The sequence below is a fragment of the Osmia lignaria genome, unplaced genomic scaffold (assembly GCF_051020975.1).
Source record: "Osmia lignaria lignaria isolate PbOS001 unplaced genomic scaffold, iyOsmLign1 scaffold0002, whole genome shotgun sequence".
In the NCBI taxonomy this organism is placed as follows: Eukaryota; Metazoa; Arthropoda; class Insecta; order Hymenoptera; family Megachilidae; genus Osmia; species Osmia lignaria.
Window position 1 is genome coordinate 20,028,847 of NW_027478159.1, and position 18,676 is coordinate 20,047,522.

An 18,676-nucleotide genomic window follows, 5' to 3' on the forward strand; every position below is an offset into this window, starting at 1 on the left:
TGCATTTGCGGCTCGCACTAGTGCACAGTTATCTCAAAGAAAGGGGCCACGGTGTTTCTGTATCTCTATTATGTTGGTGCGGCTTCGGAACTTTTAAATATCTCGATATATCTCGAAAACTACGCTTCTGATCAAAAAATATCATACAACATAAATTGTAGGAAACATAATTCTCTACAAAAAAGGTCTCTTAACATTTTGCCATAGCTCGCTTCGTTTCCGAGATATTTGCAGATTCAGCTCAAAGGAACTGGCCTGACGGACATATTTCGAGATATTTCTTCTTCTTGTTGTTCCTCCTCTGCACAGCTAAGCTGGAAGTGGCATTTGCAGCTCGCAATAGTGCAGAGTTATCTTAAAGAAAGGGGCCACGGTGTTTCTGTATCTCTATTATGTTGGTGCGGCTTCGGAACTTTTAAATATCTTGATATATCTCGAGAACTACGCATCTGATCAAAAAATATCATAGAACATAAAAAGTACGAAACTTAATTCTCTACAAAAAAGGTCTCTTAACATTTTGCCATAGCTCGCTTCGTTTCCGAGATATTTGCATATTTATCTCAAGGGAAGGGGCCTGACGGACATATTTCGAGATATTTCTTCTTCTTGTTGTTCTTCTTCTGCACAGCTAAGCTGGAAGTGGCATTTGCGGCTCGCACTAGTGCAGAGTTATCTCAAAGAAAGGGGCCACGGTGTTTCTGTATCTCTATTATGTTGGTGCGACTTCGGAACTTTTAAATATCTCGATATATCTCGAAAACTACGCTTCTGATCAAAAAATATCATAGAACATAAAAAGCAGGAAACTTAATTCTCTACAAAAAAGGTCTCTTAACATTTTGTCATAGCTCGCTTCGTTTCCGAGATATTTGCAGATTTATCTCAAGGGAAGGGGCCTAACGGACATATTTCGAGATATTTCTTCTTCTTGTTGTTCTTCTTCTGCACAGCTAAGCTCGAAGCGGCATTTGCAGCTCGCAATAGTGCAGAGTTATCTCAAAGAAAGAGGCCACGGTGTTTCTGTACCTCTATTATGTTGGTGCAGCTTCGGAACTTTTAAATATCTTGATATATCTCGAGAACTACGCATCTGATCAAAAAATATCATCGAACATAAAAAGTAGGAAACTTAATTCTCTACAAAAAAGGTCTCTTAACATTTTGCCATAGCTCGCTTCGTTTCCGAGATATTTGCAGATTTATCTCAAGGGAAGTGGCCTGACGGACATATTTCGAGATATTTCTTCTTCTTGTTGTTCTTGTTCTGCACAGCTAAGCTGGAAGTGGCATTCGCAGCTCGCAATAGTGCAGAGTTATCCCAAAGAAAGGGGCCACGGTGTTTCTGTATCTCTATTATGTTGGTGCGGCTTCGGAACTTTTAAATATCTTGATATATCTCGAGAACTACGCATCTGATCAAAAAATATCATACTACATAAAAAGTAGGAAACTTAATTCTCTACAAGAAAGGTCTCTAAACATTTTGCCATACCTCGCTTCGTTTCCGAGATATTTGCAGATTTATCTCAAGGGAAGGGGCCTGACGGACATATTTCGAGATATTTCTTCTTCTTGTTGTTCTTCTTCTGCACAGCTAAGCTGGAAGTGGCATTTGCAGCTCGCAATAGTGCAGAGTTATCTCAAAGAGAGGGGCCACGGTGTTTCTGTATCTCTATTATGTTGGTGCGGCTTCGGAACTTTTAAATATCTTGATATATCTCGAGAACTACGCATCTGATCAAAAAATATCATAGAACATAAAAAGTAGGAAACTTAATTCTCTACAAAAAAGGTCTCTCAACATTTTGCCATAGCTCGCTTCGTTTCCGAGATATTTGCATATTTATCTCAAGGGAAGGGGCCTGACGGACATATTTCGAGATATTTCTTCTTCTTGTTGTTCTTCTTCTGCACAGCCAAGCTGGAAGTGGCATTTGCGGCTCGCACTAGTGCAGAGTTATCTCAAAGAAAGGGGCCACGGTGTTTCTGTATCTCTATTATGTTGGTGCGGCTTCGGAACTTTTAAATATCTTGATATATCTCGAGAACTACGCATCTGATCAAAAAATATCATAGAACATAAAAAGTAGGAAACTTAATTCTCTACAAAAAAGGTCTCTTAACATTTCGCCATAGCTCGCATCGTTTCCGAGATATTTGCAGATTTATCTCAAGGGAAGGGGCCTGTCGGACATATTTCGAGATATTTCTTCTTCTTGTTGCTCTTCTTCTGCACAGCTAAGCTGGAAGTGGCATTTGCGGCTCGCACTAGTGCAGAGTTATCTCAAAGAAAGGGGCCACGGTGTTTCTGTATCTCTATTATGTTGGTGCGGCTTCGGAACTTTTAAATATCTCGATATATCTCGAAAACTACGCTTCTGATCAAAAAATATCATAGAACATAAATTGTAGGAAACATAATTCTCTACAAAAAACGTCTCTTAACATTTTGCCATAGCTCGCTTCGTTTCCGAGATATTTGCAGATTTATCTCAAGGGAAGTGGCCTGACGGACATATTTCGAGATATTTCTTCTTCTTGTTGTTCTTGTTCTGCACAGCTAAGCTGGAAGTGGCATTCGCAGCTCGCAATAGTGCAGAGTTATCCCAAAGAAAGGGGCCACGGTGTTTCTGTATCTCTATTATGTTGGTGCGGCTTCGGAACTTTTAAATATCTTGATATATCTCGAGAACTACGCATCTGATCAAAAAATATCATACTACATAAAAAGTAGGAAACTTAATTCTCTACAAGAAAGGTCTCTAAACATTTTGCCATACCTCGCTTCGTTTCCGAGATATTTGCAGATTTATCTCAAGGGAAGGGGCCTGACGGACATATTTCGAGATATTTCTTCTTCTTGTTGTTCTTCTTCTGCACAGCTAAGCTGGAAGTGGCATTTGCAGCTCGCAATAGTGCAGAGTTATCTCAAAGAGAGGGGCCACGGTGTTTCTGTATCTCTATTATGTTGGTGCGGCTTCGGAACTTTTAAATATCTTGATATATCTCGAGAACTACGCATCTGATCAAAAAATATCATAGAACATAAAAAGTAGGAAACTTAATTCTCTACAAAAAAGGTCTCTCAACATTTTGCCATAGCTCGCTTCGTTTCCGAGATATTTGCATATTTATCTCAAGGGAAGGGGCCTGACGGACATATTTCGAGATATTTCTTCTTCTTGTTGTTCTTCTTCTGCACAGCCAAGCTGGAAGTGGCATTTGCGGCTCGCACTAGTGCAGAGTTATCTCAAAGAAAAGGGCCACGGTGTTTCTGTATCTCTATTATGTTGGTGCGGCTTCGGAACTTTTAAATATCTTGATATATCTCGAGAACTACGCATCTGATCAAAAAATATCATAGAACATAAAAAGTAGGAAACTTAATTCTCTACAAAAAAGGTCTCTTAACATTTCGCCATAGCTCGCATCGTTTCCGAGATATTTGCAGATTTATCTCAAGGGAAGGGGCCTGTCGGACATATTTCGAGATATTTCTTCTTCTTGTTGCTCTTCTTCTGCACAGCTAAGCTGGAAGTGGCATTTGCGGCTCGCACTAGTGCAGAGTTATCTCAAAGAAAGGGGCCACGGTGTTTCTGTATCTCTATTATGTTGGTGCGGCTTCGGAACTTTTAAATATCTCGATATATCTCGAAAACTACGCTTCTGATCAAAAAATATCATAGAACATAAATTGTAGGAAACATAATTCTCTACAAAAAACGTCTCTTAACATTTTGCCATAGCTCGCTTCGTTTCCGAGATATTTGCAGATTTATCTCAAGGGAAGTGGCCTGACGGACATATTTCGAGATATTTCTTCTTCTTGTTGTTCTTCTTCTGCACAGCTAAGCTGGAAGTGGCATTTGCGGCTCGCACTAGTGCAGAGTTATCTCAAAGAAAGGGGCCAGGGTGTTTCTGTATCCCTATTATGTTGGTGCGGCTTCGGAACTTTTAAATATCTGGATATATCTCGAGAACTACGCATCTGATCAAAAAATATCATACAACATAAAAAGTAGGAAACTTAATTCTCTACAAAAAAGGTCTCTTAACATTTTGCCATAGCTCGCTTCGTTTCCGAGATATTTGCAGATTTATCTCAAGGGAAGGGGCCTGACGGACATATTTCGAGATATTTCTTCTTCTTGTTGTTCTTCTTCTGCACAGCTAAGCTGGAAGTGGCATTTGCAGCTCGCACTAGTGCAGAGTTATCTCAAAGAAAGGGGCCACGGTGTTTCTGTATCTCTATTATGTTGGTGCGGCTTCGGAACTTTTGAATATCTTGATATATCTCGAGAACTACGCATCTGATCAAAAAATATCATAGAACATCAAAAGTAGGAAACTTAATTCTCTACAAAAAAGGTCTCTTAACATTTTGCCATAACTCGCTTCGTTTCCGAGATATTTGCAGATTTATCTCAAGGGAAGGGGCCTGACGGACATATTTCGAGATATTTCTTCTTCTTGTTGTTCTTCCTCTGCACAGCTAAGCTGGAAGTGGCATTTGCAGCTCGCAATAGTGCAGAGTTATCTCAAAGAAAGGGGCCACGGTGTTTCTGTATCTCTATTATGTTGGTGCGGCTTCGGAACTTTTAAATATCTTGATATATCTCGAGAACTACGCATCTGATCAAAAAATATCATAGAACATAAAAAGTAGGAAACTTAATTCTCTACAAAAAAGGTCTCTTAACATTTTGCCATAGCTCGCTTCGTTTCCGAGATATTTGCAGATTTATCTCAAGGGAAGGGGCCTGACGGACATATTTCGAGATATTTCTTCTTCTTGTTGTTCTTCTTCTGCACAGCTAAGCTGGAAGTGGCATTTACAGCTCGCAATAGTGCAGAGTTATCTCAAAGAATGGGGCCACGGTGTTTCTGTATCTCTATTATGTTGGTGCGGCTTCGGAACTTTTAAATATCTTGATATATCTCGAGAACTACGCCTCTGATCGAAAAATATCATAGAACATAAAAAGTAGGAAACTTAATTCTCTACAAAAAAGGTCTCTTAACATTTTGCCATAGCTCGCTTCGTTTCCGAGATATTTGCAGATTTATCTCAAGGGAAGGGGCCTGACGGACATATTTCGAGATATTTCTTCTTCTTGTTGTTCTTCTTCTGCACAGCTAAGCTGGAAGTGGCATTTGCAGCTCGCACTAGTGCAGAGTTATCTCAAAGAAAGGGGCCACGGTGTTTCTGTATCTCTATTATGTTGGTGCGGCTTCGGAACTTTTGAATATCTTGATATATCTCGAGAACTACGCATCTGATCAAAAAATATCATAGAACATCAAAAGTAGGAAACTTAATTCTCTACAAAAAAGGTCTCTTAACATTTTGCCATAGCTCGCTTCGTTTCCGAGATATTTGCAGATTTATCTCAAGGGAAGGGGCCTGACGGACATATTTCGAGATATTTCTTCTTCTTGTTGTTCTTCCTCTGCACAGCTAAGCTGGAAGTGGCATTTGCAGCTCGCAATAGTGCAGAGTTATCTCAAAGAAAGGGGCCACGGTGTTTCTGTATCTCTATTATGTTGGTGCGGCTTCGGAACTTTTAAATATCTTGATATATCTCGAGAACTACGCATCTGATCAAAAAATATCATAGAACATAAAAAGTAGGAAACTTAATTCTCTACAAAAAAGGTCTCTTAACATTTTGCCATAGCTCGCTTCGTTTCCGAGATATTTGCAGATTTATCTCAAGGGAAGGGGCCTGACGGACATATTTCGAGATATTTCTTCTTCTTGTTGTTCTTCTTCTGCACAGCTAAGCTGGAAGTGGCATTTACAGCTCGCAATAGTGCAGAGTTATCTCAAAGAAAGGGGCCACGGTGTTTCTGTATCTCTATTATGTTGGTGCGGCTTCGGAACTTTTAAATATCTTGATATATCTCGAGAACTACGCCTCTGATCGAAAAATATCATAGAACATAAAAAGTAGGAAACTTAATTCTCTACAAAAAAGGTCTCTTAACATTTTGCCATAGCTCGCTTCGTTTCCGAGATATTTGCAGATTTATCTCAAGGGAAGGGGCCTGACGGACATATTTCGAGATATTTCTTCTTCTTGTTGTTCTTCCTCTGCACAGCTAAGCTGGAAGTGGCATTTGCAGCTCGCAATAGTGCAGAGTTATCTCAAAGAAAGGGGCCACGGTGTTTCTGTATCTCTATTATGTTGGTGCGGCTTCGGAACTTTTGAATATCTTGATATATCTCGAGAACTACGCATCTGATCAAAAAATATCATAGAACATCAAAAGTAGGAAACTTAATTCTCTACAAAAAAGGTCTCTTAACATTTTGCCATAGCTCGCTTCGTTTCCGAGATATTTGCAGATTTATCTCAAGGGAAGGGGCCTGACGGACATATTTCGAGATATTTCTTCTTCTTGTTGTTCTTCTTCTGCACAGCTAAGCTGGAAGTGGCATTTGCAGCTCGCACTAGTGCAGAGTTATCTCAAAGAAAGGGGCCACGGTGTTTCTGTATCTCTATTATGTTGGTGCGGCTTCGGAACTTTTGAATATCTTGATATATCTCGAGAACTACGCATCTGATCAAAAAATATCATAGAACATCAAAAGTAGGAAACTTAATTCTCTACAAAAAAGGTCTCTTAACATTTTGCCATAGCTCGCTTCGTTTCCGAGATATTTGCAGATTTATCTCAAGGGAAGGGGCCTGACGGACATATTTCGAGATATTTCTTCTTCTTGTTGTTCTTCCTCTGCACAGCTAAGCTGGAAGTGGCATTTGCAGCTCGCAATAGTGCAGAGTTAACTCAAAGAAAGGGGCCACGGTGTTTCTGTATCTCTATTATGTTGGTGCGGCTTCGGAACTTTTAAATATCTTGATATATCTCGAGAACTACGCATCTGATCAAAAAATATCATAGAACATAAAAAGTAGCAAACTTAATTCTCTACAAAAAAGGTCTCTTAACATTTTGCCATAGCTCGCTTCGTTTCCGAGATATTTGCAGATTTATCTCAAGGGAAGGGGCCTGACGGACATATTTCGAGATATTTCTTCTTCTTGTTGTTCTTCTTCTGCACAGCTAAGCTGGAAGTGGCATTTACAGCTCGCAATAGTGCAGAGTTATCTCAAAGAAAGGGGCCACGGTGTTTCTGTATCTCTATTATGTTGGTGCGGCTTCGGAACTTTTAAATATCTTGATATATCTCGAGAACTACGCCTCTGATCGAAAAATATCATAGAACATAAAAAGTAGGAAACTTAATTCTCTACAAAAAAGGTCTCTTAACATTTTGCCATAGCTCGCTTCGTTTCCGAGATATTTGCAGATTTATCTCAAGGGAAGGGGCCTGACGGACATATTTCGAGATATTTCTTCTTCTTGTTGTTCTTCTTCTGCACAGCTAAGCTGGAAGTGGCATTTGCAGCTCGCACTAGTGCAGAGTTATCTCAAAGAAAGGGGCCACGGTGTTTCTGTATCTCTATTATGTTGGTGCGGCTTCGGAACTTTTGAATATCTTGATATATCTCGAGAACTACGCATCTGATCAAAAAATATCATAGAACATCAAAAGTAGGAAACTTAATTCTCTACAAAAAAGGTCTCTTAACATTTTGCCATAGCTCGCTTCGTTTCCGAGATATTTGCAGATTTATCTCAAGGGAAGGGGCCTGACGGACATATTTCGAGATATTTCTTCTTCTTGTTGTTCTTCTTCTGCACAGCTAAGCTGGAAGTGGCATTTACAGCTCGCAATAGTGCAGAGTTATCTCAAAGAAAGGGGCCACGGTGTTTCTGTATCTCTATTATGTTGGTGCGGCTTCGGAACTTTTAAATATCTTGATATATCTCGAGAACTACGCCTCTGATCGAAAAATATCATAGAACATAAAAAGTAGGAAACTTAATTCTCTACAAAAAAGGTCTCTTAACATTTTGCCATAGCTCGCTTCGTTTCCTAGATATTTGCAGATTTATCTCAAGGGAAGGGGCCTGACGGACATATTTCGAGATATTTCTTCTTCTTGTTGTTCTTCCTCTGCACAGCTAAGCTGGAAGTGGCATTTGCAGCTCGCAATAGTGCAGAGTTATCTCAAAGAAAGGGGCCACGGTGCTTCTGTATCTCTATTATGTTGGTGCGGCTTCGGAACTTTTGAATATCTTGATATATCTCGAGAACTACGCATCTGATCAAAAAATATCATAGAACATCAAAAGTAGGAAACTTAATTCTCTACAAAAAAGGTTTCTTAACATTTTGCCATAGCTCGCTTCGTTTCCGAGATATTTGCAGATTTATCTCAAGGGAAGGGGCCTGACGGACATATTTCGAGATATTTCTTCTTCTTGTTGTTCTCCTTCTGCACAGCTAAGCTGGAAGTGGCATTTGCGGCTCGCACTAGTGCAGAGTTATCTCAACGAAAGGGGCCACAGTGTTTCTGTATCTCTATTATGTTGGTGCGGCTTCGGAACTTTTAAATATCTCGATATATCTCGAGAACTACGCTTCTGATCGAAAAATATGATAGAACATAAAAAGTAGGAAACTTAATTCTCTACAAAAAAGGTCTCTTAACATTTTGCCATAGCTCGCTTCGTTTCCGAGATATTTGCAGATTTATCTCAAGGGAAGGGGCCTGACGGACATATTTCGAGATATTTCTTCTTCTTGTTGTTCTTCCTCTGCACAGCTAAGCTGGAAGTGGCATTTGCAGCTCGCAATAGTGCAGAGTTATCTCAAAGAAAGGGGCCACGGTGTTTCTGTATCTCTATTATGTTGGTGCGGCTTCGGAACTTTTGAATATCTTGATATATCTCGAGAACTACGCATCTGATCAAAAAATATCATAGAACATCAAAAGTAGGAAACTTAATTCTCTACAAAAAAGGTCTCTTAACATTTTGCCATAGCTCGCTTCGTTTCCGAGATATTTGCAGATTTATCTCAAGGGAAGGGGCCTGACGGACATATTTCGAGATATTTCTTCTTCTTGTTGTTCTTCTTCTGCACAGCTAAGCTGGAAGTGGCATTTGCGGCTCGCACTAGTGCAGAGTTATCTCAACGAAAGGGGCCACAGTGTTTCTGTATCTCTATTATGTTGGTGCGGCTTCGGAACTTTTAAATATCTCGATATATCTCGAGAACTACGCTTCTGATCAAAAAATATCATAGAACATAAATTGTAGGAAACATAATTCTCTACAAAAAACGTCTCTTAACATTTTGCCATAGCTCGCTTCGTTTCCGAGATATTTGCAGATTCAGCTCAAAGGAACTGGCCTGACGGACATATTTCGAGATATTTCTTCTTCTTGTTGTTCTTCCACTGCACAGCTACGCTGGAAGTGGCATTTGCAGCTCGCAATAGTGCAGAGTTATCTCAAAGAAAGGGGCCACGGTGTTTCTGTATCTCTATTATGTTGGTGCGGCTTCGGAACTTTTGAATATCTTGATATATCTCGAGAACTACGCATCTGATCAAAAAATATCATAGAACATAAAAAGTAGGAAACTTAATTCTCTACAAAAAAGGTCTCTTAACATTTTGCCATAGCTCGCTTCGTTTCCGAGATATTTGCAGATTTATCTCAAGGGAAGGGGCCTGACGGACATATTTCGAGATATTTCTTCTTCTTGTTGTTCTTCTTCTGCACAGCTAAGCTGGAAGTGGCATTTGCGGCTCGCACTAGTGCAGAGTTATCTCAACGAAAGGGGCCACGGTGTTTCTGTATCTCTATTATGTTGGTGCGGCTTCGGAACTTTTAAATATCTCGATATATCTCGAAAACTACGCTTCTGATCAAAAAATATCATAGAACATAAATTGTAGGAAACATAATTCTCTACAAAAAAGGTCTCTTAACATTTTGCCATAGCTCGCTTCGTTTCCGAGATATTTGCAGATTTATCTCAAGGGAAGGGGCCTGACGGACATATTTCGAGATATTTCTTCTTCTTGTTGTTCTTCTTCTGCACAGCTGAGCTGGAAGTGGCATTTGCAGGTCGCCATAGTGCAGAGTTATCTCAAAGAAAGGGGCCACGGTGTTTCTGTATCTCTATTCTGTTGGTGCGGCTTCGGAACTTTTAAATATCTTGATATATCTCGAGAACTACGCATCTGATCAAAAAATATCATAGAACATAAAAAGTAGGAAACTTAATTCTCTACAAAAAAGGTCGCTTAACATTTTGCCATAGCTCGCTTCGTTTCCGAGATATTTGCATATTTATCTCAAGGGAAGGGGCCTGACGGACATATTTCGAGATATTTCTTCTTCTTGTTGTTCTTCTTCTGCACAGCTAAGCTGGAAGTGGCATTTGCGGCTCGCACTAGTGCAGAGTTATCTCAAAGAACGGGGCCACGGTGTTTCTGTATCCCTATTATGTTGGTGCGGCTTCGGAACTTTTAAATATCTTGATATATCTCGAGAACTACGCTTCTGATCAAAAAATATCATAGAACATAAATTGTAGGAAACATAATTTTCTACAAAAAACGTCTCTTAACATTTTGCCATAACTCGCTTCGTTTCCGAGATATTTGCAGATTCAGCTCAAAGGAACTGGCCTGACGGACATTTTTCGAGATATTTCTTCTTCTTGTTGTTCTTTCTCTGCACAGCTAAGCTGGAAGTGGCATTTGCAGCTCGCAATAGTGCAGAGTTATCTCAAAGAAAGGGGCCACGGTGTTTCTGTATCTCTATTATGTTGGTGCGGCTTCGGAACTTTTGAATATCTTGATATATCTCGAGAACTACGGATCTGATCAAAAAATATCATAGAACCTAAAAAGTAGGAAACTTAATTCGCTACAAAAAAGGTCTCTTAACATTTTGCCATAGCTCGCTTCGTTTCCGAGATATTTGCAGATTTATCTCAAGGGAAGGGGCCTGACGGACATATTTCGAGATATTTCTTCTTCTTGTTGTTCTTCTTCTGCACAGCTAAGCTGGAAGTGGCATTTGCGGCTCGCACTAGTGCAGAGTTATCTCAACGAAAGGGGCCACGGTGTTTCTGTATCTCTATTATGTTGGTGCGGCTTCGGAACTTTTAAATATCTCGATATATCTCGAAAACTACGCTTCTGATCAAAAAATATCATAGAACATAAATTGTAGGAAACATAATTCTCTACAAAAAAGGTCTCTTAACATTTTGCCATAGCTCGCTTCGTTTCCGAGATATTTGCAGATTTATCTCAAGGGAAGGGGCCTGACGGACATATTTCGAGATATTTCTTCTTCTTGTTGTTCTTCTTCTGCACAGCTAAGCTGGAAGTGGCATTTGCGGCTCGCACTAGTGCAGAGTTATCTCAACGAAAGGGGCCACGGTGTTTCTGTATCTCTATTATGTTGGTGCGGCTTCGGAACTTTTAAATATCTCGATATATCTCGAAAACTACGCTTCTGAACAAAAAATATCATAGAACATAAATTGTAGGAAACATAATTCTCTACAAAAAAGGTCTCTTAACATTTTGCCATAGCTCGCTTCGTTTCCGAGATATTTGCAGATATATCTCAAGGGAAGGGGCCTGACGGACATATTTCGAGATATTTCTTCTTCTTGTTGTTCTTCTTCTGCACAGCTTAACTGGAAGTGGCATTTACAGCTCGCAATAGTGCAGAGTTATCTCAAAGAAAGGGGCCACGGTGTTTCTGTATCTCTATTATGTTGGTGCGGCTTCGGAACTTTTAAATATCTTGATATATCTCGAGAACTACGCTTCTGATCAAAAAATATCATAGAACATAAATTGTAGGAAACATAATTCTCTACAAAAAACGGCTCTTAACATTTTGCCATAGCTCGCTTCGTTTCCGAGATATTTGCAGATTCAGCTCAAAGGAACTGGCCGGACGGACATATTTCGAGATATTTCTTCTTCTTGTTGTTCTTCTTCTGCACAGCTGAGCTGGAAGTGGCATTTGCAGGTCGCAATAGTGCAGAGTTATCTCAAAGAAAGGGGCCACGGTGTTTCTGTATCTCTATTCTGTTGGTGCGGCTTCGGAACTTTTAAATATCTTGATATATCTCGAGAACTACGCATCTGATCAAAAAATATCATAGAACATAAAAAGTAGGAAACTTAATTCTCTACAAAAAAGGTCGCTTAACATTTTGCCATAGCTCGCTTCGTTTCCGAGATATTTGCATATTTATCTCAAGGGAAGGGGCCTGACGGACATATTTCGAGATATTTCTTCTTCTTGTTGTTCTTCTTCTGCACAGCTAAGCTGGAAGTGGCATTCGCGGCTCGCACTAGTGCAGAGTTATCTCAAAGAACGGGGCCACGGTGTTTCTGTATCCCTATTATGTTGGTGCGGCTTCGGAACTTTTAAATATCTTGATATATCTCGAGAACTACGCTTCTGATCAAAAAATATCATAGAACATAAATTGTAGGAAACATAATTCTCTACAAAAAACGTCTCTTAACATTTTGCCATAACTCGCTTCGTTTCCGAGATATTTGCAGACTCAGCTCAAAGGAACTGGCCTGACGGACATATTTCGAGATATTTCTTCTTCTTGTTGTTCTTCCTCTGCACAGCTAAGCTGGAAGTGGCATTTGCAGCTCGCAATAGTGCAGAGTTATCTCAAAGAAAGGGGCCACGGTGTTTCTGTATCTCTATTATGTTGGTGCGGCTTCGGAACTTTTGAATATCTTGATATATCTCGAGAACTACGGATCTGATCAAAAAATATCATAGAACCTAAAAAGTAGGAAACTTAATTCGCTACAAAAAAGGTCTCTTAACATTTTGCCATAGCTCGCTTCGTTTCCGAGATATTTGCAGATTTATCTCAAGGGAAGGGGCCTGACGGACATATTTCGAGATATTTCTTCTTCTTGTTGTTCTTCTTCTGCACAGCTAAGCTGGAAGTGGCATTTGCAGCTCGCAGTAGTGCAGAGTTATCTCAAAGAAAGGGGCCACGGTGTTTCTGTATCTCTATTATGTTGGTGCGGCTTCGGAACTTTTAAATATCTTGATATATCTCGAGAACTACGCGTCTGATCAAAAAATATCATAGAACATAAAAAGTAGGAAACATAATTCTCTACAAAAAAGGTCTCTTAACATTTTGCCATAGCTCGCTTCGTTTCCGAGATATTTGCAGATTTATCTCAAGGTAAGGGGCCTGACGGACATATTTCGAGATATTTCTTCTTCTTGTTGTTCTTCTTCTGCACAGCTAAGCTGGAAGTGGCATTTACAGCTCGCAATAGTGCATAGTTATCTGAAAGAAAGGGGCCACGGTGTTTCTGTATCTCTATTATGTTGGTGCGGCTTCGGAACTTTTAAATATCTTGATATATCTCGAGAACTACGCATCTGATCAAAAAATATCATAGAACATAAAAAGTAGGAAACTCAATTCGCTACAAAAAAGGTCTCTTAACATTTTGCAATAGCTCGCTTCGTTTCCGAGATATTTGCAGATTTATCTCAAGGGAAGGGGCCTGACGGACATATTTCGAGATATTTCTTCTTCTTGTTGTTCTTCTTCTGCACAGCTAAGCTGGAAGTGGCATTTGCGGCTCGCAATTGTGCAGAGTTATCTCAAAGAGAGGGGCCACGGTGTTTCTGTATCTCTATTATGTTGGTGCGGCTTCGGAACTTTTAAATATCTTGATATATCTCGAGAACTACGAATCTGATCAGAAAATATCATAGAAGATAAAAAGTAGGAAACTTAATTCTCTACAAAAAAGGTCTCTTAACATTTTGCCATAGCTCGCTTCGTTTCCGAGATATTTGCAGATTTATCTCAAGGGAAGGGGCCTGACGGACATATTTCGAGATATTTCTTCTTCTTGTTGTTCTTCTTCTGCACAGCTAAGCTGGAAGTGGCATTTGCGGCTCGCACTAGTGCAGAGTTATCTCAAAGAAAGGGGCCACGGTGTTTCTGTATCTCTATTATGTTGGTGCGGCTTCGGAACTTTTAAATATGTTGATATATCTCGAGAACTACGCATCTGATCAAAAAATATCATAGAACATAAATTGTAGGAAACATAATTCTCTACAAAACAGGTCTCTTAACATTTTGCCATAGCTCGCTTCGTTTCCGAGATATTTGCAGATTTATCTCAAGGGAAGGGGCCTGACGGACATATTTCGAGATATTTCTTCTTCTTGTTGTTCTTCTTCTGCACAGCTAAGCTGGAAGTGGCATTTGCAGCTCGCAGTAGTGCAGAGTTATCTCAAAGAAAGGGGCCACGGTGTTTCTGTATCTCTATTATGTTGGTGCGGCTTCGGAACTTTTAAATATCTTGATATATCTCGAGAACTACGCATCTGATCAAAAAATATCATAGAACATAAAAAGTAGGAATCCTAATTTTCTACAAAAAAGGTCTCTTAACATTTTGCCGTAGCTCGCTTCGTTTCCGAGATATTTGCAGATTTATCTCAAGGAAAGGGGCCTGACGGACATATTTCCAGATATTTCTTCTTCTTGTTGTTCTTCTTCTGCACAGCTAAGCTGGAAGTGGCATTTGCAGCTCGCAATAGTGCAGAGTTATCTCAAAGAAAGGGGCCACGGTGTGTCTGTATCTCTATTATGTTGGTGCGGCTTCGGAACTTTTAAATATCTTGATATATCTCGAGAACTACGCATCTGATCGAAAAATATCATAGAAGATAAAAAGTAGGAAACTTAATTCTCTACAAAAGAGGTCTCTTAACATTTTGCCATAGCTCGCTTCGTTTCCGAGATATTTGCAGATTTATCTCGAGGGAAGGGGCCTGACGGACATATTTCGAGATATTTCTTCTTCTTGTTGTTCTTCTTCTGCACAGCTAAGCTGGAAGCGGCATTTGCGGCTCGCACTAGTGCAGAGTTATCTCAAAGAAAGGGGCCACGGTGTTTCTGTATCTCTATTATGTTGGTGCAGCTTCGGATCTTTTAAATATCTCGATATATCTCGAAAACTACGCTTCTGATCAAAAAATATCATAGAACATAAATTGTAGGAAACATAATTCTCTACAAAAAAGGTCTCTTAACATTTTGCCATAGCTCGTTTCGTTTCCGAGATATTTGCAGATATATCTCAAGGGAAGGGGCCTGACGGACATATTTCGAGATATTTCCTCTTCTTGTTGTTCTTCTTCTGCACAGCTAAACTGGAAGTGACATTTCCAGCTCGCAATAGCGCAGAGTTATCTCAAAGAAAGGGGCCACGGTGTTTCTGTATCTCTATTATGTTGGTGTGGCTTCGGAACTTTTAAATATCTTGATATATCTCGAGAACTACGCATCTGATCAAAAAATATCATAGAACATAAAAAGTAGGAAACTTAATTCTCTACAAATAAGGTCTCTTAACATTTTGCCATAGCTCGCTTCGTTTCCGAGATATTTGCAGATTTATCTCAAGGGAAGGGGCCTGACGGACATATTTCGAGATATTTCTTCTTCTTGTTGTTCTTCTTCTGCACAGCTAAGCTGGAAGTGGCATTTCCAGCTCGCAATAGCGCAGAGTTATCTCAAAGAAAGGGGCCACGGTGTTTCTGTATCTCTATTATGTTGGTGCGGCTTCGGAACTTTTAAATATCTTGATATATCTCGAGAACTACGCATCTGATCGAAAAATATCATAGAACATAAAAAGTAGGAAACTTAATTCTCTACAAAACAGGTCTCTTAACATTTTGCCATAGCTCGCTTCGTTTCCGAGATATTTGCAGATTTATCTCAAGGGAAGGGGCCTGACGGACATATTTCGAGATATTTCTTCTTCTTGTTGTTCTTCTTCTGCACAGCTAAGCTGGAAGTGGCATTTGCAGCTCGCAGTAGTGCAGAGTTATCTCAAAGAAAGGGGCCACGGTGTTTCTGTATCTCTATTATGTTGGTGCGGCTTCGGAACTTTTAAATATCTTGATATATCTCGAGAACTACGCATCTGATCAAAAAATATCATAGAACATAAATTGTAGGAAACATAATTCTCTACAAAAAAGGTCTCTTAACATTTTGCCATAGCTCGCTTCGTTTCCGAGATATTTGCAGATTTATCTCAAGGGAAGGGGCCTGACGGACATATTTCCAGATATTTCTTCTTCTTGTTGTTCTTCTTCTGCACAGCTAAGCTGGAAGTGGCATTTGCAGCTCGCAATAGTGCAGAGTTATCTCAAAGAAAGGGGCCACGGTGTGTCTGTATCTCTATTATGTTGGTGCGGCTTCGGAACTTTTAAATATCTTGATATATCTCGAGAACTACGCATCTGATCGAAAAATATCATAGCACATAAAAAGTAGGAAACTTAATTCTCTACAAAAAAGGTCTCTTAACATTTTGCCATAGCTCGCTTCGTTTCCGAGATATTTGCAGATTTATCTCGAGGGAAGGGGCCTGACGGACATATTTCGAGATATTTCTTCTTCTTGTTGTTCTTCTTCTGCACAGCTAAGCTGGAAGCGGCATTTGCGGCTCGCACTAGTGCAGAGTTATCTCAAAGAAAGGGGCCACGGTGTTTCTATATCTCTATTATGTTGGTGCAGCTTCGGATCTTTTAAATATCTCGATATATCTCGAAAACTACGCTTCTGATCAAAAAATATCATAGAACATAAATTGTAGGAAACATAATTCTCTACAAAAAAGGTCTCTTAACATTTTGCCATAGCTCGTTTCGTTTCCGAGATATTTGCAGATATATCTCAAGGGAAGGGGCCTGACGGAAATATTTCGAGATATTTCCTCTTCTTGTTGTTCTTCTTCTGCACAGCTAAGCTGGAAGTGGCATTTGCAGCTCGCAGTAGTGCAGAGTTATCTCAAAGAAAGGGGCCACGGTGTTTCTGTATCTCTATTATGTTGGTGCGGCTTCGGAACTTTTAAATATCTTGATATATCTCGAGAACTACGGATCTGATCAAAAAATATCATAGAACATAAAAAGTAGGAATCCTAATTTTCTACAAAAAAGGTCTCTTAACATTTTGCCGTAGCTCGCTTCGTTTCCGAGATATTTGCAGATTTATCTCAAGGGAAGGGGCCTGACGGACATATTTCCAGATATTTCTTCTTCTTGTTGTTCTTCTTCTGCACAGCTAAGCTGGAAGTGGCATTTGCAGCTCGCAATAGTGCAGAGTTATCTCAAAGAAAGGGGCCACGGTGTGTCTGTATCTCTATTATGTTGGTGCGGCTTCGGAACTTTTAAATATCTTGATATATCTCGAGAACTACGCATCTGATCGAAAAATATCATAGAACATAAAAAGTAGGAAACTTAATTCTCTACAAAAGAGGTTTCTTAACATTTTGCCATACCTCGCTTCGTTTCCGAGATATTTGCAGATTTATCTCAAGGGAAGGGGCCTGACGGACATATTTCGAGATATTTCTTCTTTTTGTTGTTCTTCTTCTGCACAGCTAAGCTGGAAGTGGCATTTGCAGCTCGCAATAGTGCAGAGTTATCTCAAAGAAAGGGGCCACGGTGTTTCTGTATCTCTATTATGTTGGTGCGGCTTCGTAACTTTTAAATATCTTGATATATCTCAAGAACTACGCATCCGATCAAAAAATATCATAGAACATAAAAAGTAGGAAACTTAATTCTCTACAAAAAAGGTCTCTTAACATTTTGCCATAGCTCGCTTGGTTTCCGAGATATTTGCAGATTTATCTCAAGGGAAGGGGCCTGACGGACATATTTCGAGATATTTCTTCTTCTTGTTGTTCTTCTTCTGCACAGCTAAGCTGGAAGTGGCATTTGCAGCTCGCAATAGTGCAGAGTTATCTCAAAGAAAGGGGCCACGGTGTTTCTGTATCTCTATTATGTTGGTGCGGCTTCGGAACTTTTAAATATCTTGATATATCTCGAGAACTACGCATCTGCTCAAAAAATATCATAGAACATAAAAAGTAGAAAACTTAATTTTCTACAAAAAAGGTCTCTCAACATTTTGCCATAGCTCGCTTCGTTTCCGAGATATATGCAGATATATCTCAAGGGAAGGGGCCTGACGGACATATTTCGAGATATTTCTTCTTCTTGTTGTTCTTCTTCTGCACAGCTAAGCTGGAAGTGGCATTTGCAGCTCGCAATAGTGCAGAGTTATCTCAAAGAAAGGGGCCACGGTGTTTCTGTATCTCTATTATGTTGGTGCGGCTTCCGAACTTTTAAATATCTTGATATATCTCGAGAACTACGCATCTGATCAAATAATATCATAGAACATAAAAAGTAGGAAACTTAATTCTCCACAAATAATGTCTCTTAACATTTTGCCATAGCTCGCTTCGTTTCCGAGATATTTGCAGATATATCTCAAGGGAAGGGGCCTGACGGACATATTTCGAGATATTTCTTCTTCTTGTTGTTCTTCTTCTGCACAGCTAAGCTGGAAGCGGCATTTGCGGCTCGCACTAGTGCAGCGTTATCTCAAAGAAAGGGGCCACGGTGTTTCTGTATCTCTATTATGTTGGTGCAGCTTCGGATCTTTTAAATATCTCGATATATCTCGAAAACTACGCTTCTGATCAAAAAATATCATAGAACATAAATTGTAGGAAACATAATTCTCTACAAAAAAGGTCTCTTAACATTTTGCCATAGCTCGTTTCGTTTCCGAGATATTTGCAGATATATCTCAAGGGAACGGGCCTGACGGACATATTTCGAGATATTTCCTCTTCTTGTTGTTCTTCTTCTGCACAGCTAAACTGGAAGT